Genomic DNA, 14909 nt, shown 5'->3' on the forward strand with positions numbered 1-14909 from the left:
GGCAGCCCTGTTTGCAGAGCTGCCATTCTGCTTTCTGGCACCAAAGTGCAGACCAGTCTGGCAGTTCTCTGTCAACAGAGCAAGTTGTGCATAGCAGCAATCTATCAATAGCTGCTTCTAGTGTAGAAGTAGCCAGTGCTTAGCATGCCAGGGTGGGCAGCTGTTCAGTACTGATTTAAGTACACAGATGTGCTTATTACCATGACATTCACTTTTGGTCATCTTCTCATCTGCAGCCTCCAAAGTTAATGGGGAGGGGAAGCACACCAGGAGATTCATGCTAAAAGAAGTCCTCTCTCCCTCTGGAACCTTCTGCCTGGGGTGAGAGGTCAGCAAAGCCAAGTAATGCTACTATATTATACGAGCTTCTCCCTTTTATTCAGGTTATAGCTACAGCCGACAAAAAGTGTGATATCACGTAAACAGACATGTGGCAGTAGTGTCCCAGAGAAAGGACTTCCTGCAGATGGGATGGAAGAACTGAAGTGGGATTCAAGCTGCTCATCTGTACCTCATAGCTGCCTGGCGCGTGGAACTCAGTGAAAAGAGCTGATACATTTCTGAGTATGAGCCATTCAGCCAGATGGGTGAGAGTGTATGATGCCAACAGACTAGGCATGAGCATCAGCTACAAGTGGGAGTGAGGGAATGGTTTAGAACTGAATAACAAGCAGGAAATGTGTGAGCAGCTTCCCGTTCTGAGTGCTTACACCTGTGTTTAAGGACACGTGTCACTACCCATTGCCACTTGTACCCAAATACACTTAACACTGAACACAAATTGCTTGTTTTGTTAAATGGCTTTTTGGCCTCCCCATGTAAAACACAGAGGTGATCAGGATGGTGGGTGATTAATAAGGAAGGACTCACCAGTCTGCTTCAGGAGACAATATCATGAATCGAGCTGGGTGGGGATGACAAGTGCTTAATCTGTTAGTGCCCTGTATAGACCATGCAGCCTAGGGCTGTTGATTAATCACAGTTAAATCACATGATTAACTTGAACCTTAATTATGACTAAAAATAAACTATGATTAATCACAGTTTTCATTGCACTGTTAAACAATAGAACATCAATTGAAATTTATTAAATAATTTTAATTTTTTTCCTACATTTTGAATTATTTCAGTTACAACACAGAGTGGCCGTGTCTACAACAGCCCCAAACTTCGAAATGGCCACGCAAATGGCCATTTTGAACTTTACTAATGAAGCGCTGAAATGCATATTCAGCGCTTCATTAGCATGCGGGCAGCCGCGGCACTTCGAAATTGACGCACATTGCCGCCGCATGGTTCGTCCCGACGGGGCTCCATTTCGAAAGGACCCCGCCTACTTCGAAGTCCCCTTATTCCCATGAGCTGATGGGAATAAGGGGACTTCGAAGTAGGCAGGGTCCTTTCGAAAAGGAGCCCCGTCGGGACGAGCCACGCGGTGGTGAGGCACGTCAATTTCGAAGTGCGGTGGCCACCCGCATGCTAATGAAGCGCTGAATATGCATTTCAGCGCTTCATTAGTAAAGTTTGAAATGGCCATTTGCGTGGCCATTTCGAAGTTTGGGGCTAGTGTAGAAGTAGGCAATCTAAGGTGTATATACCTCACTTAATATTGCTATTTTTATTACAAAAAAAAAGGTAAATAAATAGTATTTTTCAATCCACTTAATAGAAGTATTGTAATGCAATCTTTTTATTGTCAAAGTGCATACACAAATACATAATTTTTGTTACATAACTGAACTCCAAAACAAAATAATATACATTAGAGCCTACAAATCCTTCCTCCTTCTTAAGTCCTCCTTCTTATTAAGCCAGTCACTGGGACAAACAAGTTTGTTTACCTTTTACAGGAGATACAATCTCACCCATGAGAGTGAAAATGAGAACAGGCATTCACATAGCACTTTTGTAGCTGTCATTGCAAGGTATTTATGTGCCATATGTTCTAAATATTTGTATACCCTTTCCTACTGTAGCCATCATTCCAAATGATGTGCTTGTATACTGATGATATTCCTTAAAAAAATAAGACATAAATTAAATTGATATAGTACCATGCAAATGCCTAATCTCACTTTCATGTGACGTTGTAAACAAGAAGCAGACAGCATTATTGCCTGAAAGTTGTAAGCAAACTTGTTTCTCATTGCAATTGGCTGGACAAGATGTAGGACAGAGTGGACTTTTATGCTCTAAAGTTTTCAATTGTTTTATTTCTGAATGCTGAGGGTTTTTTTAACATAATTCTACAACTTTCATGGTAAACAGATTGCACCACTGTACTAGGATAAACTGAAAAATAAACTTTCTTTTGTTTTTCAGAGTGCAAGTATTTGTAATCAAAAATGAAGTGAGCGCTACACACAAAGTATTCTGTGTCTTAATAGAAATTAATATATTTGAAAATGTAGAAAACATCCAAAATATTTAAATAAATGGTATTCCATTATTTTTAACAGTGCACTTAATCATGATTAATTTTAATGCATGGTTAATCGTGATTATTTTAATCACTCTAAAGTCCTAAAGTATTTTAATTTCATTGTGGATGATAGTACACCTATGCAAAACTGCTGGTTAGCAAGGATCAGGGTAACGTTAACTCTGATTTTTAGCGCACTCCCTCTTGTGCATGACGGGGATTTTGCCACACTATTATTTTTATCCCTTGTATTTAGGCAAGAAACCAATTAATAATCAAACAGCAATATTTGCTATTATCTATTTTGAGAAAACTGGATAATAACTTGTATTTCAGCAACTAGTTTGTTTGTTTATTTACCTCATTTTGCTCTGCAGCAGTTTCCAGTTTTGCACTTAGTGTTATTTTATGTTTCTATGTGGTACAGTCAATTAAGTAGACATTTGCTGGGGTAACAAGAAGTCCTGTAGCATCTTAAAGACTACACATTTATTTGGGCACAAGCTTTTGTACACTAGATCCCACTTCCTCAGGTGCATGAAGTAGAAACTTCAGTTTGGCAGGCAGTTTGACAACTTTAGCTGCACTGTGATGTCACGTGAATGGTTTTAAAATCAATGCTGGTACCTCTATTTGCAGCAGCTGAGGATCTAGCCCTCTTTACAATGAGTATAGAGATGGCCTTGAACCAATATTATGTATCTGATCGTTCCATAATTTTAGAGATTTTGTCTCCAAACTTGGTGGTATCATTAATGTATTTCAATAGTTCTGCATGGCTGATCTATTCCTTAGAACACATTTTATACCAATAAAGAATTTATCAAAGGACTTGAAAAAAGAGTTTAGATAAACTAAGAACTTTGGCCAAACTTCCACTGAAAACTCCAAATCTCGAAATACTTCAATTACCATTTCTTTTTCATTATTATTTACTGCCACATGCACTTCCTGATTCTGGTCAGGAGTAAACATACGGAATTTGTTGTAATTATTATGCAGATATAAATAGTGTACGTTTCATTCTAGTGTATTATATTTTTTTACGAGAAGAAGAGGCATTGTGTGAAATGAGAGACTGACAGACAGAGAGTACAGTAACAGACTGTGAAAGATGCTAATTTTCAATTCTCCATTCCAATCCTTAGTCAGTGCTGTTTCCCATTCCATGAGAAAAGTCATCCTCAGATCATTTACAGCCTAAATATGAGCACATCTGTGGTCAGAGGTGGCTGAAATTTGGAATTTCTGTTTCACAGGAACTGTTAATATTTCAAATCTTATTTTCGTTCTAAATCACAAAAAATAAAAAATATTTCAAATTTTCCCATTTTGATTTCAGAAAAAAGTGAAATTTTGTTTCGAACTTCATTTTTCAATTGATTTTATTTTATGGGAGTTTTCTTTTTTCATGTTATTCCTATTACTTTGTTATTCCTATTAATTTAATGTCAATTTAAGACAATTATAAGAATCAAAATAAATTTTATTTTTTTTTTAAAGTAAGGAGTGCACTTATGCAGGATAGATTAATGCATCATTTTGTATTCTGTGTATCAGAATGTCTCCTGTGGTAAGCATCAGCCTTAATTTTTTAAAGAAAAAAAAATAAAATAAAATACCAAATATTACCAGAAGGTTAGCCATGTTAGCCTGTATCTGCAAAAACAACGAAAAGTCCTGTGTTTGTGCATCATTGATGATGTGCTGGAGAGGTGATCTATAACTCATCCTTGATAACGATCCCCCACTCTCACAGATCTTGGGAGGCAGGCCAGTCCTCACCTACAGAAAGCCTGCCAACCTGAAACAAATTCTCACCAGCAACTATACAGCACACCACAGTAACTGTAACTCGGGAACCAAACCCTTCAACAAACCTCAGTGCCAACTCTGCCCATGTATCTACACCAGTAACACCACCACAGGACCTAATCACATCAACCGCACTATCAACCACATCATCATTAATCATTCACCTGCACATCTACTAATGTATTATATGCCATCATGTGCTAGCAATGCCCCTCTGCCATGTACATTGGCCGAATGGGACAGTCTCTACGTAAAAGAATAATGGACACAAATCAGATAGATACAGAAGCCTGTAGGAGAACACTTCAATCTCCCTGGACACTCAGTAATGGATTTAAAAGGAGATAGCCTGCAACAAGAAAACTTCAAAAGCAGACTCCAATGGGAAACTGCCAAGCTACAATTCATTTGCAAGTTTGACATCATCAGTCAAGGATTGAATAAAGACTAGGAACTACAAAAGCAGTCTCTCCTCTCTTGGTGTTCACACCTCCACATCAGCTGCTGGAAGAGGGCCACATCTTCCCTGACCGAATTGACCTCATCACCTTTGGCCTTCCTTTGGATTGATAAGCCCTTCTTTTTACGAGCCTGTATATTTAAGAGCTGACTCTGGAATCTCCACTACGTGCATCTGACAAAGTGGGTCTTTGCCCACAAAAGCTTATGCGCCAAAAAACCTGTTAGTCTATAAGGTGCCACAGGACTTCTTATTGTTTTTCTAGCTATTATGTCACAATGAAATCTTGTCAAGTCATATTATATCCTGAGCTGACATAATATTACATATAATAGTATTGGCTAAGTCTACTGACATGCACAAATTGACTGACATGAAATAAAATTATGTATTTTTAACATTATTTTACGTAACTATAAAAACTTCTCAAACAAAATTCTAAACAATGGTTTTTATTTTGTAATGTTTTCACAAGAAATTTAATCTAAATTGAATGATATTTAATAAAAATAAAATAAAAAGAAACAGCATTTTCTAGTGAAACCTTGTTTTGCCAAAAAAAGAAAAAATCCAACTACTACTACTTGTGGTATCAAAGGAAACATTTTCCAACGATATTTTTCAGAACCATTTCCAGACCCAGATGGTTGGATAGTACAAAGACGAATGTGAATTTTTGAGAGTTAGGTTTTTAAAGTTAGTCTGTCACTCACTATCTTTTCCTGATTCTACCAATATGATTTGTATCAATGACTATTCTCAGTGGAATGTTTTCTTAACATACATTTTTCTGCTTTCCCATGAGAATTTTTTATAGCATTGTCTAATGGAGCCATGTAATATGTGGTGAGAACATATTGATCACTTGAGCTAAGGATACACTATTGTTTCTATTTTGGGATACATTTGAATCCTGAAATAGAAAAACGGGGTGGCCGAACACTATGCTCGAAATAGCCCTGTTATTAGCAGGATATTGTTTCATTCCCGGTAACCCTCATCTTAATGGGAAGCTTAAAATAAGCACTTATTTTGAACTCCAATGCAGTGTAGCCTGCACCAGGGTCTAAATAAGATGCCTCAAAATAAGTTACGCAAGTTGTGCAATGCAAATTGCATAACTTATTTTGAATTAGGGCTACAGTGTAGCCCCAGTCTTGTGGTTTTAAGGTGTATGTTTTTATTGTGTAAAAGGTCCCTAAAGTAACCAGAGCATAATGCCGAAAAAATGAAAAGGGAACTGTTTTGTACCTGAGTAAAGCTAAAATGGCCTAACATACTTCCATAAAAGAGAATCCAGTACTTTGTAGAAATATAAAATAGAAGAAAGAGCAGCATTAGAAAGCTCTGCAAAGAAAAACAACATAAGATATTGCCTACAAACAAACACAAAAACAAGAGTAAAACATTACAAAGGAATATCAAAGGAACAAGGAGGATCTCCCAAAATACTTTACTGTAAGAGTCTTTAACCACCCCCTGCAGAGACAATCAAGGCAATTAGGAATATTAGTACAACAGAAACCTACATATGAGAAGATTCCCTGGAGCAAATCACACCCAGTAATTACAATACCAATGGAGCTGTATTCCAAAACCCAACCCTCCTCTCTTGCAGCTATGAGAAAAAGGGTCACAAACAGCAGAAACATTTTTGCGATGTTGCTGCCAACAAGCACCCTGCAGAGCTGTTAAAAATTGTTTTCTGAAGAAAACATATGACTCTTCCTGTTTTATGGGCTATGTTCAGATGACTCTTACTACTTCCCCATAAATCCAATTTTCACATAGATTAAATGGAAAGCCGTCACAGCCTGTGATGACTAATGCACTATATTGTCATGCCTCCACTACATGATGTACACTAAATAGATCCTCTTCCATTCTAGTATATATTTTTTGCAATGGGATACTCTGCTTGTGCAATGGTTGCCAGTAAAATCATAACATTTATCACATGACAATACTTCACTTTGTAGCAGTATTTCCTATTCTAGGTGCAGCAAGTACTACAAATACTATTATAAATGTTAATTTGGCCATGCCAGGCATCTGATGGTCAGATTTAAGAGGATGACATGGTGAGGGGATAGGGATTAGAAGCCCAGGAGCCATGACAGACAACAAGCAAAATCTGCCTACCTGTGAAAAGAAAAGAAAGCAGAGTTAAAGTCCTGGGAAGGTGATGTCAGAACTCTGATTGCCTTTCATGGAGCCAGAATTTCACAAGTGAACGTTGTTTCCCCCCCCCTGGAATTTGTCCTATTCAGGCTTCTTTAGTTGATAGCTGAACTTGGAATCAGCCTGGAAGGCAACTGTGGAGAAGCAAAAAATTGTTTCTGAATGCTTTTTTTTTCTCAACATATTTAGCACCAGCAGGTTTCTTAATTGATGTGCAGCCCTCTTGCGCTCATTTGCCATGTTCACCCACAAAAATGGCTGTGTAAATGGAGAAGTTCTACATGTGAAGGCAATATGTGCGTGTAGAACACTTTGATATCCCTCTGGATGAAACAATCTCTATAACTATAAGACAGTTTTACTCTTATAATTATGTTTGTTATGGTCAATCTCCTGATCTTGTCTCTATCTGTGCAACCTATGTTAACACAGAGCAGCACATGGCATAGTTCCACATCTGTGTAGACCCTCCATGTTAAGGTATCAGAGCACAGAGGAATTCATAAGCTACTTCTTCACTAGAGAGAACATTGGACATTGATCCAAACTAAAGTGCCTGATCAGTTACGTTGTCACCAGTAAAAGAGAGATATCCATGATTTCAACATCACCAGAGTTACTCATGGTGCAAAATCCTGGACAGACCAGATTGATAAAAGCAATGCTCACCCTGCATATAGTTAGCGCCAAGTGCAAGTACCCACGATAAGCAGAAGAGCCTTCAGTATAGCAAAGCTCAGGCATATTTATTATCAGGTACAGTTTCAGCAGTCACTTGATGACCTTTTGGGTTTTTTTTTATTTTTTGCATGCCTACCATTTACTGGCAATTCAACCCAAAAATGGAACCAGTTCAAAGTTGTGCTTATTCACAAAGTTAAATCAGTAAATGGTCCACCAAATAAGTGTACATCTGGGTTGGCTCACTGAGAACATTTCAAGACTCCTAAGCAACAAGCAGAAAGTGTTGTTGACTGGCAGAATAATTTCACCCCCATCTCAAAGAAAGATCGGGTTAGGTATCTACAGAGACACTACAAGGGAACTGAGGAAAATGCGAGGGTAGTGGGAAAGGAAAGCTACAAATGCTCAGCATTTTGTGGAAATAATGCAAAGATGTTCTCTGAGTCCCTCACCACCATCTATAAACTGTTTAAAACAGGCATTGCTCCCCTGAAGGCAATGACCCACATCACAGGGAAGGAGGAAATCATACAGGGATGGTCTAAAAACCCCAATAGTCTATTCAATAGATCATTTGCAGTTGATTAGCATGTCCTTGAGCTATTATCCAAGAAAGTCATCAAACAATATCTCAACCCCCTCCCTCAGTTGAAGAGGTCATGAAAGCCATCAAACAATTAAACGCTCACAAGGAGTTTCATAACATCTTCAGTAGCATCAAGAAGGAAAAATGCAGCAAGACTTCAAAGATGTTATTATTGTATTATTGTTCAAAAACAAAGGCTCGGAAGCTGACTGCAGAAACTACGGAGGCATTTCCCTCCTTTGTACAGTGGGGGATATATAGCTCTGATTGTACTGAACAGACTCATTGCAAACACCGTAGAGGTAAATCTTCCAGATGTGCTGTGTAGTTTCAGACTAGGCTGTAGCATTAAAGATATGATTTTTGTCATAAAGCAAGCCCAGGAAAATGTTTAGAGCAGAACATGGACCTTTATGAAGTCGTCACTGACTTGACTAAAGTCTTTGATACAAAGAAAGGATTTATGAGCTATTCTTCATAAACTTGGTTGCCCAAGCTAGTTCATATAAATCATCCACCTGTTCAATGACAACATGACAGTCCAAGTGCTCTCCCATGGCAACTTTTACAATGCATTTGAAACCGTGACTGGACTGAAGTAAAACTGAGTACTTGCTGCAATGTGTTTCAACTTTTTCTTAGTCTGTGTTCTCAGTCATGCTACAAGGGAAATACACGTCTACTGACTCTCTGGCTCCTTCTTTGTTCTGCTAAGGCTCAATGCTGAGGCCAAGACACTGGAGTGACTTTTTGTTGAAGCACTTTTTGCTGATGACTGTGCCTTGATGGCCCATAGTCATGATGGCTTTCAAGTCATTACTGATAGATTCTCTGAAATATGCCATTCCTTTGGCCTCACCATCAGTCTTGGTAAGACAGAGCCCTTGTTCTGACCAGTTCCTCTTCATTCAAGGCATCCAACTGAAAAATGAAGATCAGTTCAAGTATTTGTGCAGCACCAACTTGAATGACGGGTCCATTGATAAGGAAATTGCCTCAAGAACTAATAAAGCCAGCAAGGTGCTTGGCCCATTCTAAGCAGACATTCTTACCCAACAATCATTCAACTCTCCACCAGATTGAACATCTGTGGTGCAGTGGTCCTAACATTTCTCCTTTATGGGTCTGAAATGTGGACTCTGTATGTAGCACACTTAACATTTTACATCTTGAGCAATTTTACATGAGCTCCCTTTGCTCAGTCTGGGAGGGGCAGCAGAGAAATGAGCAGAATTGCCAGTCCTCCCCTGCAACCCTGTACGCAGAGACAGGGCTCTGTGGCAAGGCTGAGGATGGAGCTGGGAGTTCTGCTTCTTTTCCTGCTGCCACTTCTCTGTAGACAAAGCTGAGGGGGGTGGGGATAGTGGGCACTTCTGCTTCTTTCCCCATAGGGAGGGGCAAAGGCAGAGAAAGCTAGCAGCTCCTCTGGCTGCTGTGAGGATCCCAGCCCTGCACCCCTGACCCCAGCCCTGTACACAAAGACATAACCACCTTTGGAGGGCAGTGGCATGGCTGACAAGGAATCATTCTGGTACATGTGGCAGTTAACAACAACTGGCTGGTATGGTGTACCAGACTAGGCCAGCCCACCTGTACCACTCTTACTACTGTAATTATTACTATTGTCTTACTCACTGATTTGTAAGATGTTTTGGATTCTTTGAGCATGAAACACTGGAAAGGAATTTTACTTACAGGGGCTTAGCTAACCATGCTATGTATCATGCATTCTCCTTAATGAAAAGAAACACCATCAGGCAGTTAGAAGAGCTATTGTCTTACAGAAATCACCTGACAGTTGGTGTTAAAAATAGCAGTATGATCCCATGAGGCATTGGAAATGAGGGAAAAGATCAACTCTCCAGTCAAATTACTGTCTTACGTTCAGTTGAAATTGCATCATCTAACGACCAGCCTCTGCGCAATTCAGATATTTCAGCATGTTTATTTTTCTTAATTTAGTTTTGAGCCTAAGTCTTTTCAGGTGTTGTGAAATCAGAAAGGCTTTTCATGGGTACTTACATAGGCTCCCAGTCCTATGAACTAGCTTGGGTGACCAAGTTTATGGAGAATAGCTCATAAATCCTAGGAGCTAATCAGACTGAAGGCATTACCCTCCTATCATTGAAGCCAATGCAACTTTCACCCTTGAAGTCAGTAGGCACAGGATTGGGCCTCATTTCATTCTGCATTCTTGTTACTTACGGCTAGTTCACCTATTTCTAGACATGTTCGGAATTTTTCACTCATTCAGCACAGGAAACTGATTTTAATAGATGTACTTGGGAGCAGAAGTTGCCCAAATATGTTTTTTTACTTAATGTACTGCCAAGTGAAGTAGCGTATCTAATGCTTATACCAGGAAAGTGGGGCTATGTCTACACTAGCCCCAAACTTCGAAATGGCCATGCAAATGGCCATTTCGAAGTTTACTAATGAAGCCCTGAAATACATATTCAGCGCCTCATTAACATACGGGCGTCCGTGGCACTTAGAAATTGACGCGGCTTGCTGCCACGCAGGTCGTCCCAACAGGGCTCCTTTTCAAAAGGATCCCACCTACTTCGAAGTCCCCTTATTCCTATGAGCAGATGGGAATAAGGGGACTTCGAAGTAGGCGGGGTCCTTTTGAAAAGGAGCCCCACCTGGATGAGTCGCATGGCGGCGAGCTGCATCAATTTCGAAGTGCCGCAGCCGCCCACATGCTAATGAGGCGCTGAATATGTATTTCAGCGCTTCATTAGTAAACTTCGAAATGGCCATTTACATGGCCATTTCAAAGTTTGGGGCTAGTGTAGACACGGCCTGGTTGTCAGAAGATCTGAGTCCTTTCCTTGACTACCATGCTATGCAATGTTGGACATAGAAACAAAATTTCAAACTTGGATTCCTACTGTTAGGCAGCTAAATCTATATTTACTCATTTAAATAAGGGTATGTCTACACACAATGTTATTTCAAAATAACATCCCTTATTTTGAAATAATTTTTCTAGCATCTACACAACTCAGCCACTATTTCAAAGTAATGGTTGGATTATTTCAAAATAGGTAAATCTCATTCCATGAGGAATAGTACCTGTTTTGAAACAGCTATTTTGAAATAGCGGCTGGGTAGACAGAGAATAGAGCCTGTTTTGTAATAAGCCATCATGCATCCAATGGCTCTAGGCTCTGTTGTGTGTAGATGATCAATTTCAAAATAGCTGAGAGCTATTTCAAAATGCATTTTGGCTATATCTACACTAGCCCCTTCTTTTCGAAAGGGGCATGGTAATGAGAGAGGTTGAAAAATGCTAATGAAGCACGGCCATGAACATGCAGCACCTCGTTAGCATAATGTCGGCCACGGCAATTCAGAAGTGCCTCTTTTGAATCATGAACTGTCCATGTAGACTGGGGCCTTTTGAAAGGATCCCCCAATCTTCGAAAGCCCCTTATTCCTACTTGGTTTCGAAAGTCCCCCTTCTACACAGGCAGCAAGTGATTCGAAAACAGCAAATTGCCGTGGCCGCCATTATGCTAATGAGGCACTGCATACTCATGGCCGTGCCTCATTAGCATCTTTTGACCTTGCTTATTACCATGCCCCTTTCGAAAAGAAGGGGCTAGTGTAGACGTAGCTTCTATGTGTAGAAGCTTCATTTTGAAATAAGATATTCTGGACTATCTCTTCTGGAATCATTTATTTCAAAATAAGACTGCGGTGTAGACATGCCCTAAGTGGCCAGGTTTTTCAGAGGGGAGGAAATTTGTGAATGCTTTGCACTTTTGAAAATCAGGCCAATTATTTAAGGGCCCAGGTTGGAAAATATCAACTATTGCCTTTTACAAAATGTCTGAGTGAACGCACAGTTAACCAAACAAGCTGAAATGGTTTTCTACTGAAAACACTTATACAGAGATTTTTTTTTAACTTTCAAGGCAATCTGAAATGCAATGGCTTTATGGTACAAAATAATTGCAGCAAGCATCTGGGTGCCAGGCTAGATCTGAGATAAAATATTGAGGTGCTCTGTATCTAGCTAGAGTTATATCATTTGATCTCATACTTGTCCATCAACCTTTCTGACCAACTGAATGAAAGAGAAGCCTGAATTAGAGAAGACAAATTTGGCAGAGCTCAGCTTTACCAGTGTTTTGGGTAAAGAGGACACAGATTCCCAAATCTCTCTTACTGAGGAACAAACAGGTTAGTCAGTCAGATGCTTTTGCTTTGAATATCTAGTGCTGGATTTTTCAAGGGAAAATAGGAGCATTAGAAGCCCACATTCAATGGACCTTGGACTCTATGATGGGTCTACGAACTCCAGGCTGGAGAGCAAGGGGTTGAAAGCCCAGGAAGCCCCGCCCAAACATACCTGCAGAGAAGGCAGGGCTTCCATCTTTGGGACCTCAACCTGAAATACCCGAATGGGACCAGATTTTTAAAGGTAGGTGCTCGGCATCTTTTGAAAATCAGAAGCCTTTAAGTCTCTCAAGTTGAGTGCCTGAAAATGGAGACATGCAAAAGCACTAGTGATAAAAATCCAGGCAAAATTCATTTTAATTTAGGGAAGAGGCAAGGGAAATATTTGTTTTCAAGGGCAACAGAAAGGATGGAGCTGTCAGAATAACAGTGATTACAGAACAAAGTCATAATCAGTTTTAGGGTTGCTCTCTAACTATGTAAGCGAGAGAGAGTCACAATAAAACAATCTTCATTAGAGTAGAGAGAGTTTCTGCAGCCACTTTACTCTCCTGAATGTTGGATGGAAGGCATTTATTTACATTAATATTTGGATACCATATCATCCTTTAATAAGCAGGGACCTTTAATCTTCATATCTGTCTGTTAAAACAGGAAGGAAATCATTTCTTCTTAGTATCAGTATGCAGCAGAAAAAGCCTCTTTGGCTGGAGAAAACTCTCAGCGGGATACCTATTTCCAGGAACTTTGAATGCTTATTCTCCAAGGAAGAAAACAGCAGTGTAGAAACAGAAGGAAGACCTTGTTCACCTCTATATATGAGTGCCAACAAAGTGGTTCATGCCATGAATTGCTTAGGCTCCATTATATTTTGCAGTGTACGGGGAGGTTGTGACTATTTTTTTCATAATTTAAAATGTGATTTTTCAGTGGGAGGGTAAAGGCATTTTTTACAAACCACATTTTTCTTCCTTCCCTCAACCATCTCTGTAATTCAGCATGTCTGCTAAAGCCCTGTCTCTGTTGAAGTCAATGGGCTTTTTGCCATTGACTTCAATGAAGGCAGCATTTCACCCTAACGGCCTGATTCTGACTGTACCTGAACTATTTACACCTGCCTGTGGAGTGACTCCTAATTTAACACATCTGAAGTGAAATCACAATCAGGTTCAGGAGCTACCTACCAGTGAAAGTGCCTCACCCAAGATGTTTGGCAACTAGGCACAATCCATTCTGTAAAGTGCAGATCTTAAATATAATTTGGTCTGTGGAGGTTGATTCAGCACCTATCTAGCAGCAGTAAATTCTTTGGTTCTTTGTCACGTGAATGCTTTGAAATAGTAGTATATGTGGAAATGAATAACAAAGTAAAACTGTAGAGACTTCTGAATGTTAAATTAGAGCTAAAAGGGAAAATAGTTTTTCTGGCCCATGAGAGTTTTCAAAAATTTGAATTTTTTCCCATCCCAAATCTGTGTGAATTTGGAATCAACAAAGAGTTTCACCATTTGGCAAAATAACTTGAATCAGGTCTATCAATATTTTTGGATCATTTCTAAATATTTTGGTTTGCTTTTGGCCTTTTTAATTTAACCTGTTTCATTTGCTATAAATTAACTAAAATTTGTTTAACAACCAGTTGCTTCAAACCAGAAAACTAAACATTTTGCTTCAAAACTTCTTTTTTTCCAAATATTTTTTGAAGTGGGAGATTTGGTTAAACTGACCCTTTCCTGAACACACTTTTGGTTTCAGCAAATTTTTATTTTCTGATGAAAAAACATTTAGAACATTCCCAACCACCTCTTGTGGGCAGCTATCATACATCTTAGTCAGCTATAAAGTACTCCACATAAGAATTCTTTGACAAAGAAATAACATTGAGTGCTGTATTCTTAGTAAGTAGCAAATCAGCACATAGTGATGGAAATGAGTCCAGTGACTAATTCTGCAATCATTCAACCTCATAGGATCATAGGGCTGGAAGGGACCTCAGGAGGTCATTGAGTCCAGCCCCCTGCTTCAAACAGGATTAACCCCCATTAAGTCATCCCAGCCAGGACCTTGTCAAGCCGGGACTTAAAAACCTCTAGGGATGGAGAATCCACCACCTCTTTAGGCAATGCATTCCAATGCTTCACCACCCTCCTGCGCCGTTTCTACACAGACCACTTCCTTTGGAAGTGGCATGCTAATACATGGAGTGAAAGATGCTAATGAGGCACAGATGCAAATTTCCATGCCTCATTAGCGTAATGCCACGTGATTTGGAGTCCTGAAGACTGTTCTTCCAGACTCCAAAACACTGTGTTAGAAGCACTTCCGGAAGGAAGTCCTTCTTCCAGAGGCCTCTTCTTCCCGAAACTTCTTCCAGACTCTACGTCATGTGACGTTATGCTAATGAGGTGTAGGGAATTTGCATCTGTGCCTCGTTTGCATCTTTTACTTTGAAGGAAGTGGCCTGTGTAGAAATGGCCCTGCTGAAGTAGCTTTTTCTAATATTTAGCCTACACCTCTCCCTCTTCAGCTTCAGACCATTGCTCCTTGTTCTGCCATCTGATACCACTGAGAAG

This window comes from Carettochelys insculpta, chromosome 15, assembly GCF_033958435.1.
Source record: "Carettochelys insculpta isolate YL-2023 chromosome 15, ASM3395843v1, whole genome shotgun sequence".
Taxonomy (NCBI): domain Eukaryota; kingdom Metazoa; phylum Chordata; order Testudines; family Carettochelyidae; genus Carettochelys; species Carettochelys insculpta.